This window comes from Balaenoptera borealis, assembly GCF_965194805.1.
Source record: "Balaenoptera borealis genome assembly, chromosome: 13".
Taxonomy (NCBI): domain Eukaryota; kingdom Metazoa; phylum Chordata; class Mammalia; order Artiodactyla; family Balaenopteridae; genus Balaenoptera; species Balaenoptera borealis.
The window spans coordinates 54,005,356-54,019,679 of NC_138870.1; positions in this window are offsets into that span (position 1 = coordinate 54,005,356).

Sequence of the window (14,324 nt, forward strand, 5' to 3'; positions counted from 1 at the left end):
TAAAGATGAAGAAAGAGAGAAGCAGCAATTTTTAATAAGCTTTCCAAAGGTACAGGCATTTTGGATTGGACATTTGTTCTTCTGTGAAGACTGTCCAGCACATTGCGGTACATGGTGCATTCCTGGCCCCAGGGACTGGATGCCAGTGGTCACATAGACCCCGTATCCTGACAAGCAGAACTGCCTCTTCCCTTTTGTTGCAGGCAGTAGAGTTCCAAGTGGTACCATCGAACAGCTCATTGATACCAGAGTCAGAATTATTATGCAGATACGACCCCTATACACTGCACTTCTGTAACAGCGGGAGCACATTTAACAAAAAAATGCCCCAGGGAGCCTCCCCCATTCCTGCTTCAGAGAGTGGTCTGCATCTTGATAGCGTTTATCTTGTATATAAATGCTCCTTAGACATGCTGGTGAGGAGGACCATTCTAGGCAATTCTCTGCTAGTTCAACTGGCCTTCTTTGCATCGCCACACGAGTGAGTGAAAAGTTCCTCAAAACCAAACCGTAGGGCTTCCCTGGTGGCGCAGCGGTTAAGAATCCGCCTGCCAATGCAGGGGGATGCAGGTTCAATCCGTGGTCCAGGAGGATCCCACATGCCGTGGAGCAATTAAGCCCGTGCACCACAACTACTGAGCCTGCGCTCTAGAGCCCGTGAGCCACAGCTACTGAGCCCACGTGCCACAACTACTGAAGAGCCCGTGCTCCGCAACGAGAGAAGCCACTGCAATGAGAAGCCTGCGCACCACAACGAAGAGCGGCCCCCGCTCGCCACTACTAGAGAAGAGCCCGCGCGCAGCAACGAAGACCCAACGCAGCCAAAAATAAATAAATAAATAAATAAATAAAATTTATTAAAAAAAAAAACAAAACTGTAGCTTTCCATCCTTTCCACGTAAGGCTCCTTCCTTCCCACCTCTGCCCCCATCTTTCCCTTCTAAATACACGACACTTCTCTGCAGCTAGCTGTTCAAGCTAAAAACCTGGGAACCTTCCTCCATCCTTCTCTTTCTCCCCACATCCAAAGAGCAGATTCAGTTGGCTCTGTCTCCAAAACATAACCAATATCTACTCTCCTCCGTGTCCCCTGGTGCCACCCTGTCCAAGCCACCATCATCTGTCACTTGCACCACAATGACAGGCTCCTGTGTTCCCTATTGGGGAGCATAGCAGCCAGAGAATATTTTTTAAATGTAAACCAGATTTTTTAATTTTAATTTTTATTTTACATTAGAGTATAGTTCACTTACAATGCTGTGTTAGTTTCAGGTGTACAGCACAGTGATTTAGTTATACATATATACATTCTTTCTCATATTCTTTTCCCATATAGGTTATTAGAGAATATTGAGTAGAGTTCCCTGTACTATACAGTAGGTCCTTGTTGATTATCTATTTTATTTTTGTTGTTGTTGTTAGTATTTATTTATTTGGCTGCATCAGGTCTTAGTTGTGGCATGCAGGAGCCGAGTGCACACACACACACGCGGGCTTAGTTGCCCCGCGGCATGTGGGATCTTAGTTCCCCGACCAGGGATGGAGCCCGCATCCCCTGCACTGGAAGACAGATTCTTAACTGCTGGACCACCAGGGAAGTCCGATTATCTATTTTATATAGAGTAGTGTGTACATGTTAATCTCAAACTCCTAATTTATCCCTCTCCCACCTTTCCCCTTTGGTAACCATAAGTTTGTTTTGTTTTTGAAGTCTGTGAGTCCGTTTGTGTTTTGTAAATAAGTTCACTTGTATCATTTTTTTAGATTCCACATATAAATGATATCATCTGATGTTTGTCTTTCTCTGTCTGACTTACTTCACTTAGTATGGTAATCTCTAGGTCCATCCATGTTGCTGCAAATGGCATTATTTCATTCTTTTTTATGGCTGAGTAACAGTCCGTTGTATGTATGTACCACATCTTCCTTATCTATTCTTCTGTTGATGGACATTTAGGTTGCTTCCATGTCTTGGCTATTGTAAATAGTGCTGCAGTGAACATAGGAGTGCATGTATCTTTTCAAACTATGGTTTTCTCCAGATATATGCCCAGGAGTGGGATTGCAGGATCATTTGGTAGCTCTATTTTTAGTTTTTTAAGGAAACTCCACACTGTTCTCCATAGTGGCTATACCAATTTACATTCCCATCAACAGTGCAGGAGAGTTCCCTTTTCTCTGCACCCTCTCCAGCATTGATTGTTTGTAGGCTTTTTGATGAGGGCCATTCTGACTGGTGTGAGGTGATACCTCACCGGAGTTTTGATTTGTATTTCTCTAATAATTAGTGACGTTGAGCATCTTTTCATGTGCTTTTTTTGGTCATCTGTATGTCTTCTTTGGAGAAATGTCTGTTTAGATCTTCTGCCCATTTTTCGATTGGGTTGTTTGTTTTTTTGATATTGAGCTGCATGAGCTGTTTGTATGTTCTGGAGATTAATCCCAATTTCGGTTGCTTCGTTTGCAAATATTTTCTGCCATTCTGTGGGTTGTCTTTTTGTTTCGTTTATGGTTTCCTTTGCCGTGCAAAAGTTTTAAGTTTAATTATGTCCCATTTGTTTATTTTTGTTTTTATTTTCATTACTCTAGGAGATGGATCCAAAAGGATATTGCTGTGGTTTATGTCAAAAGAGTGTTCTGCCTATGTTTTCTTCTAACAGTTTTATAGTATCCGGTTTTATAAATATAAGCCAGATTACATCACACACCTGTTTAAACCCCTACTGCCCTTAGAATAAAATATGCATTCTTTTTTTTTTTTTTTTTTTTTTTTGGTGGGATCTTAGTTCCCCGACCAGGGATCAAACCAGTGCCCCCTGCAGTGGAAGCACAGAGTCTTAACCAAGGCACCTCCAGGGAAGTCCCTAAAACATGCATTCTTTACCATGCCTTACAAGGCCCTCCGTGATCTAGCCCCTGCCTACCTTGCTGATTGTGGCTCATGCCACTGCCTCACTCAGTGACTATATACCAGCTCCCCTGACTCCTGCTGGACCTCTTAAACGGCCCGAACTCAGTCCTGAGTTCCTTTGCTGTTCACTCTGCCTAGAATATTCCCCCCAGATCATCTCTCAACTGGCTCCTTGATCTAGGACTCAGATTAAATGTCACTTTCTCCATGAAGTCTTCCTTGACCACTCAAACTAAAGCACCCCTCCCCCCATCATTATCCACTAATATCCCTGTCTTATCTTCTTCATGTCATTTACCACCATCTGACTTTATTTTGTTTATTTCTTGTCTCCCCCTTGTAGAATGTAAGTTTCAGGAAAGGAGAGGCTCTGTCTGTTTTGTTCAAGGCTGCATCCCTAGTGCCTATCCCAGCCTGCACAGATTGGGTTCTCAAAAATATGAATAATACTTTTGATGTACACAGTCACCAATTCCAATCAATTGACTAGATCTTTTGGCTTTCAATATACAGCCTCCAAAGTGCTGGGGTTGTTGTCTTATACACTGCCAATTGTCAACATGGACTTCAACTCACAACTGGTAGACAATATTTGCTATTTGACTATGGAACATGTAATTTCAAAAGAATTTTTTTATAAACAAACAAGTGAGGGGCCCTTGCTCTCTGATAACTGCTATCGTACCTTTATTAGGTTGGGAGCTAATTCTTCCTGGTTAGCCCCTAAATTCAGTAAATGCCTCCTCTCCCCCATCACATTTCTACAAGCTGCCATCACTAACAGAGAAACAATCATGTTCTTTGAGAAAACAATTGGCTTTCTCTCTGTATATTTCCATACTTTTTTTTTCTTTTTTCTGTTTTTTTGGCTGCGCTGCGTGGCTTGTGGGATCTTAGTTCCCTGACCAGGGATTGAACCCGGACCCTCGGCAGTGAAAGCCCAGAGTCCTAATCACTGGAGTGCCAGGGAATTCCCTCGCATACATTTTTAACAACCTCAAAACTAAACTCTGCATACGTAAAAGAAGGTAAACTACAATTATCCTGCAAGCAAGAAACAAAGGGCTCGTTCATGAGCAGAGAAAATTTTCTTGCTTCAGTTGTGGTGTGTGTGTTAGGAGAGCACTGTGGGGACCTCTTTTTGCACCAGTCACCGATCCCTTAAGGACTGAAGTCTTGCTGATGGAACTCTACCCAGAATAAGAGAGGAGAGAAACTTTTCTAAGAATGCTCACCATCCTAGACATTTCTGGGTTTTTTTCCCCCCAAGGAATGTGAACTATCTTGTTACATTTTTTTATTTTATCATTTAATCCATTTGCATGGCACTGTTGCAAAGCATCTGAAAAACACATTCCAAAGCAGAACTCATTGGAAGTAAGGCCACTGGCCTCAAAATTCAGTGTTCAGCAGTGCCTGGCACCTAGAGGACACTCAGTAAGTATATTAACCAAACCCAGAAGTTTGAGGGGGTCCTGAAAGGAGACTGAGCCCCAATTCCCAATGGCTCAATGATGAGTTCATTGCCACAATTACCAAGAGAGTAGGTGGAAATGTGGAGGATGAGGTGGTAGTAAATAAATCCTAAGATGCTGAGAACTCTAATCAAATATGAACTGAGGGTTCCATATGCAGACACTCCAAGAATTTTCCCAGGCAGAGACCAGTAGACCACAGACTATTACTGTCAGAAGCCCATAGTGAGACTTAAACATAAAGATGGCGGCAGGTTTGCTGCAGATGAACAAGATTTTGCTTTTCTAACCCTTCTGTACATGCTGCACGTGTAAAATGGAAATTAGTAGGCATGCCTGTCCCTATCCTCCTTGAGGGCTAGGGAACCTAGACTCTTGAAAGTCTGAGGTGGTGTTTTGTTGTTGCCAGGTGGGGATCACGGGTAAAAAGCAGTTGTTCAAGTGATTAGGTGCAGATTAAGTACAGCTTTATGGGCAGGGGGCTGAGACCTCGCATCCTATCCTTGGGCAGATCAGCAGACGCTGCAGTTCACTGAGGGCAGGGATAATTGATTCTCTAGCTACTCGCCAAGGAATAAAAGAACAGCTGGGGTTTGCAACTGTTGCGGCAGATCGATTTCAAAAGAGGCCTGGGGAGAAGAAGCTTGTGGCAGGAGCCGGGCTGGAGATAAACGCTTGGGTGAGCACAGCGATTCCCATGGGAGGGACCTGGGTGACATTTCACCTGAAGCTGAGAGGGTGAGAGTCACACCCTGGTTCTTGGTCCTGCCTTTATCAGTCACAGCGACAGCAGCAACTCTCTTGCTTGAGCAGGTGCAAGTACAAAGAAATGGAAGGACCTCCCCCCGCCGTGGGCCACAAACTAGAATGTCCTCTGTGCAGAGAGGCAGTGACTGGCCGCACTCACGTGTCCACGTCCTGCTCTTCTTCCCCGGCACGTAGCTGCCTTACGTTACCCAGGCGCCCTGGCGTCGATGGCCGTGCACTTGCTGTTCCTGGGGAACAGCCGGGGAAACATGGTGGAAGTGCCGCCGGCCACACTCAGGCCCGGCCCCCAGGTGCAACCGGTCCTCTCTCCTCATCCACCAGCTGACCGGAGACGACTTCGGGAAGCGGAGGGGTGGCGGGAGCCCGGGGCCCCAGTGACTGCCCACCCATGAGGACTACGGCAGGGAGACGAGGACTTGGGGGTGCCCTACGACAGCTAACATACTCCGAACAGCACCCTTCTAGAGCTGCAACTGCTGGAAACCCCATTCCCTGAACGAGCCTCACCAAGTCCCGTTGAGGGAACTGCGCGTCCGGGAGATGGGGCTCCACACGCCCGAGCTGCCTCTCGGGGTGCTGGGCCTGTGGGGCTTCCCAGCCTCCACCTCCGAGCCTGCTGCCCGGGCTCGCGGCGGGGGAGAGGCGGCTTCGTCCCCCAGGCCGGCTCAAGTGCTGCTGTTTCTCTAAGTCGAGCCGATGCCGGAAGAGCCTGTGGGTAGGCTCTCCTGCCTTTGCCTGCATACCCTGGGCTGTGTCCATGTGCGTATGTCTGTGTGTGTGTGCTTGCCTGTTTTTTTGTTTTTTAATTGTGTGCGTCTGTGTGTAACATAAAATTTTGCTATTTATTTTTTTCGCCAGAAATACCTAGTTTTTATCTAATATGAAACAATGAAACTCTGGTTATTAACTAGTTGAAGATAACACAAGGTCACTAAACACTTCATGAAAAAACATGAAACAAGATATAAAATTTGCTGTTTAACCACTTGCTTGTTTTTCTTTCTTTCATTCTTTCTTTTTGGCTGTGTTGGGTCTTTGTTGCTGCACGCGGGCTTTCTCTAGTTGCGGCGAGCGGGGGCTACTCTTCATTGCGGTGCACGGGCTTCTCATTGCAGTGGCTTCTCTTGTTGCGGAGCACAGGCCCTAGGCACCCGGGCTTCAGTAGTTACAACACGCGGGCTCAGTATTTGTGGCTCGCAGGCCCTAGAGCACAGGTTCAGTAGTTGTGGCGCACCGCCTTAGCTGCTCCGTGGCATGTGGGATCTTCCTGAACCAGGGCTCGAACCCGTGTCCCCTGAAATGACAGGCGGATTCTTAACCAGTGCGCCACCAGGGAATCCCCTTGTTTTTCTTCTTGCTATTAAAACAGAGGGCCCTAGGCCTTTGTAAGGATCACTCATCCCCGTTGGAGTTGAGATAGGGTCATTTTTCCCAGCTCCTTTTCCTCACAGCCCCCAGCGTAGCACATAGTGGCCATTCATCCTTCCCCCTTCCCTGTTTCCAGAACAGCCTCTGGACTCCGCCTGAGTAGGAGCTGCAGCCGTGCGTTGCCTCATCTCTTTGGGGGTCATGTGCTATGGAAATTCCAAAAGGTGTCCCATTTTCATTCACCCCCGGCACCAGCCCTACGGTGTAAAGAGCCTTTGCCGAGGTAGCTGCCGTGCCCTCACTGAAGTAGCCAGGTCGCAGAGGAAGTCTCATGGTGGAATGCGAGAACAGCTGACGGGGACCAAGTGTTGCCTCCAGAAGAGGTTCTGGTCAGGACTTGTTTGTGCCCAGTCCAGCATTCAGTGACCCAGACACAGAAATGCGTATGTGGGTGGCGGCTTTCGTCTCTTCCCCACCACTGATGTCCTCTTGTGCCCAAGTTTCCTTCCACTCCCGATACCCTCTTCTAGAAGAGCTGTCTTTCGCTGTTGCAGCTGAAGCCTCCAGAGTTCCTTTGGAGCATAGCTTTTGAGCACAAATTAGAAAAAGGCTCCTCCTCTGGCAGCCGCAGGTGCCCCGGTTCGGCTGGTGGAGGACGGACTGGATCCCAGCCCCGCTGGCCCCTTCCATCTGGCTGCGGAGTCTTTCCGGCAGCGGTGCCGCGAGTTACAAATAAGCAGTCCCCCTCCTCCAGCTCATCACCGTCACCCAGGGGCTCAAAGGCACAGGCTTGGGGGCTTTACAATGACCAGAGGTGCTTTCGATTACACTGCGGCAAACAGAATTCTGTGGACTGATCAGAGAACACAGCTACCGTAACACTGTTGCTCCTGTGGGGAAATGTATTCCTAGATCTTTTCAAACAACCAGCTGAAAAATAAGTCTCTAGGGGACAATCTGCCCATGAAAACCACAGGACCTGGGAATTCCCTGGCTGTCCAGGGGTTAGGATTCCATCCACACTCTTCACTGCTGAGGGCCTGGGTTCAGTCCCTGGTCTGAGAACTAAAATCCCACAAGCTGTGCGGCACGGCCAAAACCAGAACAAAACACAGGACCTATAGTGTGTGCGACTTTCTTTTCCTCATCCTCAAGCTTGTGAATGTCTATGGCTTACTCTGACTTTGGCCTTAGTTGGCTCAGATTTGATCTTGGCTCTCGCAGACGCTGCCCTACAAGTTGTACAAGCTTTGGAGAATAGACTTCTGCATGTAGGATTTTCTTTGCAACTTGAACCCCAAGCACAGGATGTATCTTTGTAAATGATTTTATTTATTTATTTATTTATTTATTTATTTGTTGGCTGCGTCAGGTCTTAGTTGCGGCACGCGGGATCTTTCCTTGCGGCGCGTGGGCTTCTCTCTGCTTGTGCGCAGGCTCATTAGTTGCAGCACGCAGGGTCTCTGGTTGTGGCGCGCAGGCTTAGTTGCCCCGCGGCGTGTGGCATCTTAGTTCTCCGATCAGGGATCGAACCGGCATTGCATTCCCTATTTGCAAGACGGATTCTTAACCACTGGACCACCAGGGGCGTCCCCTGTAAATGACTGATTTAATTAAAAAAGTGGACAGACGCTGATGATATGCATGGCTCCTCTCAGAGTGCTTATTTTGGTGCCATCCTAAAGCTGATGTTTAGTGGCTGATGGGTTAGGAGGGCAGATGTTTTAGCTTAGCCTTTTCTCCTGGGTAGTTCTCATCTGGGCATCATATTGATATCAAGGGACAGACAAAGCTGAACTCAACACCATCACTTGACCCCTTTTCTGATTTAGGAATTCTCCCCACGACTGTGCAATTTGAGGAGGAGGCCATCTCTGAAGTGTGTTTTGAATTTTAATATCTTTTCATACTGGCCTCTTTCTTTGTCAAGGCACCATGTGCGCATCTGGCTTAACTTGCTGACTAGAAAATTGAAACATACTTCTAGCTGGTAGCCAGAAACAAAGGGAAAAATTGTCTGTCTAAAGAGCCATTGAGCTGCCTGCCTTCCCCCTCCCCTCACACTCTCTCCTATATGAGCAGCCCCACAGGAACCTAACTGCTTTTGTATTAACGTCAGTCATGGCATTGCCCACAGGGATCTGTTGAGCTTTGAAAAAGTGAGTCAGGTTCTGTTAATTCAGCGTGGTTCATCGCAGCCCGGTGAAGCCTGCCACAGGGGAGGGTCTTGAGGGGGTCTCAAGTCATCTGCCAAGCCAGATCCTGGGTTAAGATGTATCTAGAAACCTCGCTCCAGGTTGTGTCCCTTTACCTCTGACTGCTTCTCCGCTCCTTAGACACCACTCCGGATAGGTTCAAGGAGTTGGCAGTGATTTCATCTGGAACCATTTTCCTGAAACACGTAAATATTTGTACCTCGGGGGACTCTCTGACTCCAGAAAAGCTTACACCAGTGTACATGCTGTGGAGGTGAAGCCTAACTCATGGGACACTCTGAGGGAGTACCGAGTTTTACCTAAGCAATAAGAGAATTTTGAATTCCAGCAACAGGAATAACCCATGACAGGAAAGGTCTACAGGAATAGAGAGGCAGGGTGGGTATGAAACTGGCAGTACCTGAAAGTCAAGCTTCCAGATGTTAACTGGCCTGTGGAAGAGGCGCCTGGGGAATGTCATCTCAGTTTGTCCTGCCCTGACCTTTATAATGACACGCCGCAGATGCTGGGCCCCGACATCCTGCGTAGAGTAGAAAGGCTGTCAGGTTTTCAAGACAAGGGCTTCAGAGGACTGGGAGGCCACCGGGCAACAGGAAATGAGAACAACCCTCCTCCGACGTGAAGGCAGCTGCGAAGCCTCACTATTCCCTGGCACCGGAGGAAGAAGAGAAGGGCCCTGCAGTGGGTTCTGTCTGGAGATGGGCTGAGGCTTCAGCACTCGAGAGTTTCCTGATCATTCAGCACTTGCCTGTGCACTTTCTTTTCTTGAAGACACCTGTGTTTTTTGGCTACCATGAGCGGGGAGAAAGCCAGGCTCTTTGGCGGCCTCCTCTGATCTGGTGTTCATGGCATCACACTGGTCATTTCCAGCAGTTATCTTCCTACCACAGGTGTTCTGTGGAGAGATTTGTGACATTTTCTTTGTACCGTTCCAATGCGTTCATTAAAACTGGGAGATGAATTCTATTCAAATGGTCTCTCCTCTCTTCTTGTCAGGTTCCCAGATGCTGGCCGCGCCCGGCCGTAAGTGGCTACATACACAGACCGAGGCGTGCTGGAGGACGGTGGGGACAAACAGAGCGAGTTTTGAGATTCTGTTGGTGCTAGAATCACTCGCTTTATTATTTTTTTTAACATTTTTTTTATTGGTTCTTTTATTTTTTTTTTTTATTTATTTTTGGCTGAGTTGGGTCTTTGTTGCTGGGCGTGGGCTTTCTCTAGTTGCGGCGAGCGGGGGCTACTCTTCGTTCCGGTGCGCGGGTTTCTCACTGTGGTGGCTTCTCTTGTTGTGGAGCATGGGCTCTAGGCGTGCGGGCTCAGCAGTTGTGGCTCGCGGGCTCAGTAGTTGTGGCTCACGGGCTCTAGAGCACAGGCTCAGTAGTTGTGGCACATGGGCTTAGTTGCTCCACGGCATGTGGGATCTTCCCGGACCAGAGCTTGAACCCATGTGCCCTGCATTGGCAGGAGGATTCTTAATCACTGCACCACCAGGGAAGCCCTAGAATCACTCACTTTAATCTATTCTTTCTGATAGGCAAAGGGGAAACATCCTTCTACCGAGCTCAGACTTCATAGTTTATGACGTTTATGAGCTTCCTCTTACCCTGAATTAAGCCCAGTTTCCCCTTTGATTTCTCCCATGGCTCCCTGAACCTTTCTTTCATGGCTCCTACATCACAGTTTGTGATTGTAGATTTGTGTGTATGTATGTGATTATTTATTTTATGTCTTCCGCCCATTAGACTGCAAACTTTATGAGAGCATGAGTCACATCTGTTCTCCTCGTGATTGAATCCCAGCACTAAGCACAGAGACTGGCATATGGTTGGGGTCCAATAAATATTTATTAAACTAATGAACAAGTGAATGAATGAATGAATGAATGGAGCTTGAAGAAACCATAGAGAGTAAGTCTAGTGCCGTCGTTCAATAGATGAAAATATAGAACTTAAATTATTCCAGTCTATGAAGCTTGTTTTTTTTAATTTTACATGTATGAAGACAGATTGAATTTGTCAATTAATTCCAAAGTATTGATTGAACATGTATTCTGTTGTGAGTGTTAGGGAACTCAAGGATGACTAAAAGTCAATTCCTACTTTTAGGAAACAGCAGTTAAACTGTTAAGAGAACAATAGTGACTATTCATTAAGTGCTGACTACTACATTATTTCATTTATGAAATAGGTTTTAATGTTCCCATTTAATAGATACACAAGGCAGGCTCAGAGGTAATATTGCTCAATTGTATTGAGCTTTTACTAGGTGCCAAAGTATTTCTACATGTTTTACCTCCATTCATAAATTTATTTAATCCTCAAGGCTTGACTCGGGGAGGATCCACATCCAAGCTTGGTCATGTGACTGTTGACATCTTTACTCACTGTTGGCCAGAGACTGCTCCTTGCCAAGTGGGCCTCTCCATAGCAGACTCACAACGTGGCACCTTGCTCTTCCCGAGAGAGACAGAGAGATACAGAGAGAGACTGAAGTTAAAGTCTTTGTAACATAATCTCAGAAGTGACTTCCTATCACATCATTATTATCATTTTCTATTCATTAGTAGTGAGTCACTAGGTCCAGCCTACACTCAGTGGGAGAGTATTACACAAGGGTGTGAATACCAGGAGGCAGGGATCACAGATCGTCCTAGAGACTGCCAACCACAATAAGGTTGGTTTAATAATCCAAAATCATTGTAATTCACCATGTTAAGAAAAGTATGAACACCTCAATATATGCAAAAAAAAAAAAAGTATTTGATAAAATGTGACACCACTGATGACAAAAACCCTCAACAAACTAGAAATGGAAGGGCTTGGTCTTATTCTGATAAAGATGTGATAGACTGCATTAATGGCCTGACTTCCTCACCCCTCCTGTGTCACACCCTTTGCCATGTAACTATACGGTGCCCTTCCACCATGGGCAAGATTACTGTTGACTCTGGACTCAGCCATATGACTCATTTTGGCCATATTTGGCCATAATATTTAGGATATTTACAGATGTGATGCCAGCAGAGTTCTGAAATGAGACTGCCTATTGGGGCTTGCTCTTTTGTTCTACCATTTACTGTGAGAAGGACCTACTCAAGCTAGCCCACTGGCCCCAGGAAGGGGATTAGAAACAGGTGGAACACAGCTGGCCCAGCTGCGGTACTCAGTCAAGCCCAGGTGAGAACGTAGCCCCTAGCGACCTGTAGATGCATGTGTGAGCCCAGCCAAGGCCAGCAGAACAGCCCAGTGAGGCCCAGCCCAGATCAGCTGATTGCCACAAATGTGTAAGAAATATCTATCGTTATATGACCCTGGGTTTTTGTGGTTCTTTCGTTATGCGACAAAAGCTAACTTATGCAGGTTATCTGCAAAAGTACTGTCAACTAATATCAACTTAATAGTGGTATGTTGAAAGTTTTCCTCTGAGACTGGAAACTTGTTAAATTTGACTGCAATTGATACCTCTTTTTAACTTGGTTCTGGACACTTTCGCCAGTGTAATAAGGCAAGAAATAGAAAACAATGATAGAAGGATAGAAAGAAAAAAAGTTGTCCTAATTTGCAGATGACATGACTATGTACACGAACAACCCTGAAGAATCTTCAGATCAATTATCAGAATTAATAAGTGAATTTATTTAGGTCACTGGATTCAAAGTCAATATACAAAACCAATTGTATTTCTGTATGCCAGCAATAAAAAAATTGTAAAATAAAATTTTAAAAATACAACATTTATAGTGGCATGAACAAGAATCAAATACCTAGGAATAAAACAAAGATTTTCAGCACGTCTGTACAAAAGACTATTGAGAGAAACTAAAGAAGCTACACTGAAAGAAAAAAGGAGGGCTATGTTGTGTTCATGGATTGGAAGACTCAACATTGTAAATATGTCAGTTATCCCCAAATTGATCTCCCCAGTGCAATCCCAATAGAATTCTCAACAGGTCTTTTGTGAAAATTTACATATCAATTCCAAAATATATTTGGAAACACAAAGGGCCAAGAATAGCTAAGGCCATCTTGAAGAAAACAATATGGAAATTATTTTTTTCTCAGAAAAATTAAATCAATATAATTAAGGCTCTGTGACTTTTTGGCTCAAGGATAAGCAAATAACCAATGGAACAGAATTGAGAGCCCAGAAACAGACTCACACATTTATGGATATTTAATTTAGGACAAATGTGATGCTCTGAACAGTCTTTTAAATAAATGTTTCTGGATCAGTTGGATATATATATGAAAAAAGAAAAAGAAACTTGACTCCTATCTGACTGTATACACAAAAAATAAATTCCAGTTAGATTGTAGATCTAAAAGTGAAAACTAAAACAATAATGTTTCTAGAAGATATCATAAGATGTCCCCATGAGCTTGGGGTAGGCAAAGATTTATAAAGTAGGATGCAAAAAAACACTAACCATAAAGGAAATGATTGATATTGATAAATAGATTAAGGACTGGTAAACTACAGCCCACAGGCCAAATCTGGCCACTTGTTTTTGTAAATAAAGTTTTACTGGAAAGCAGCCATGCCCATTCATTTACGTATTAACTATGGCTGCTTTCATGCTGCAGTGGCTGAGTTGAGTAGTTGTGTCAGAAATCTAATGGCCCACAAAGCCTAAAATATTTACTATCTGGTGCTTTTCATAAAAAGTTTGCCAACCACTGAATTAGACTAAATTAAAATTAGGAATTTCAGGTCATCGAAGAGCATCATTAAGAAGGTGAAAAGGCAAGTCTCAGAGTGGGAAAAACATATCTGACAAAGGTCTCCTATCCAAAATATATAATGAACCCCTATAAATTAATAAGAAAAAAAGCTCAATAGAAAAATGGGGGAGGTACTTCCCTGGTGGTTCAGTGGGTATGACTCTGTGCTCCCAATGCAGAGGGTCCCTGTTCAGTCCCTGGTCGGGGAACTAGATCTCGCATGCATGCCACAACTAAGAGTTCGCATGTCGCAACTAAGACCCGGCACAGCCAAAATAAATAAATAAATAAATATTTTTTAAAAAACGAGAAAAGAAAAATGGGGGAAAGAGATGAATAGGTACTCATCTCACAAAAGAAGAATGGCCAACACATTTTTTTTTTGGCCACACTGTGTGGCTTGTGGGATCTTAGTTTCCCGACCAGGGATTGAACCCAGGCACCCTGCAGTGGAAGCACAGGGTCCTAACCACTGGACCTCCAGGGAATGCCCTGGCCAACACATATATTAAAATTTGCTCAACAGCATTAGTCAGGAAATGCAGATCGAGAAATTGCTAATCAAGGGAGTTCCCTGGTGGTCTAGTGGTTAGGATTCTGTGCTTTCACTGCCTTGGCCCAGGTTCAGTCCTTGGTTGGGGAACTGGAAGCCATGCAGCGTGACCACAAAAAAGAAAAGAAAAAAAGAAATTGTTAATCAAAACCATAAAGAGATAGCACTATACCGCAGAGTGACTAAAATTAAAAGACTGAAAATATTAAGTGATGACAAGAATATGGAGCAACTGGAACTCCCATATGCTGCTGGTGGGAGTGTAAATTAGCACAAGTACTTTGAAAAACTATTTGGCAGTATCTACTAAAG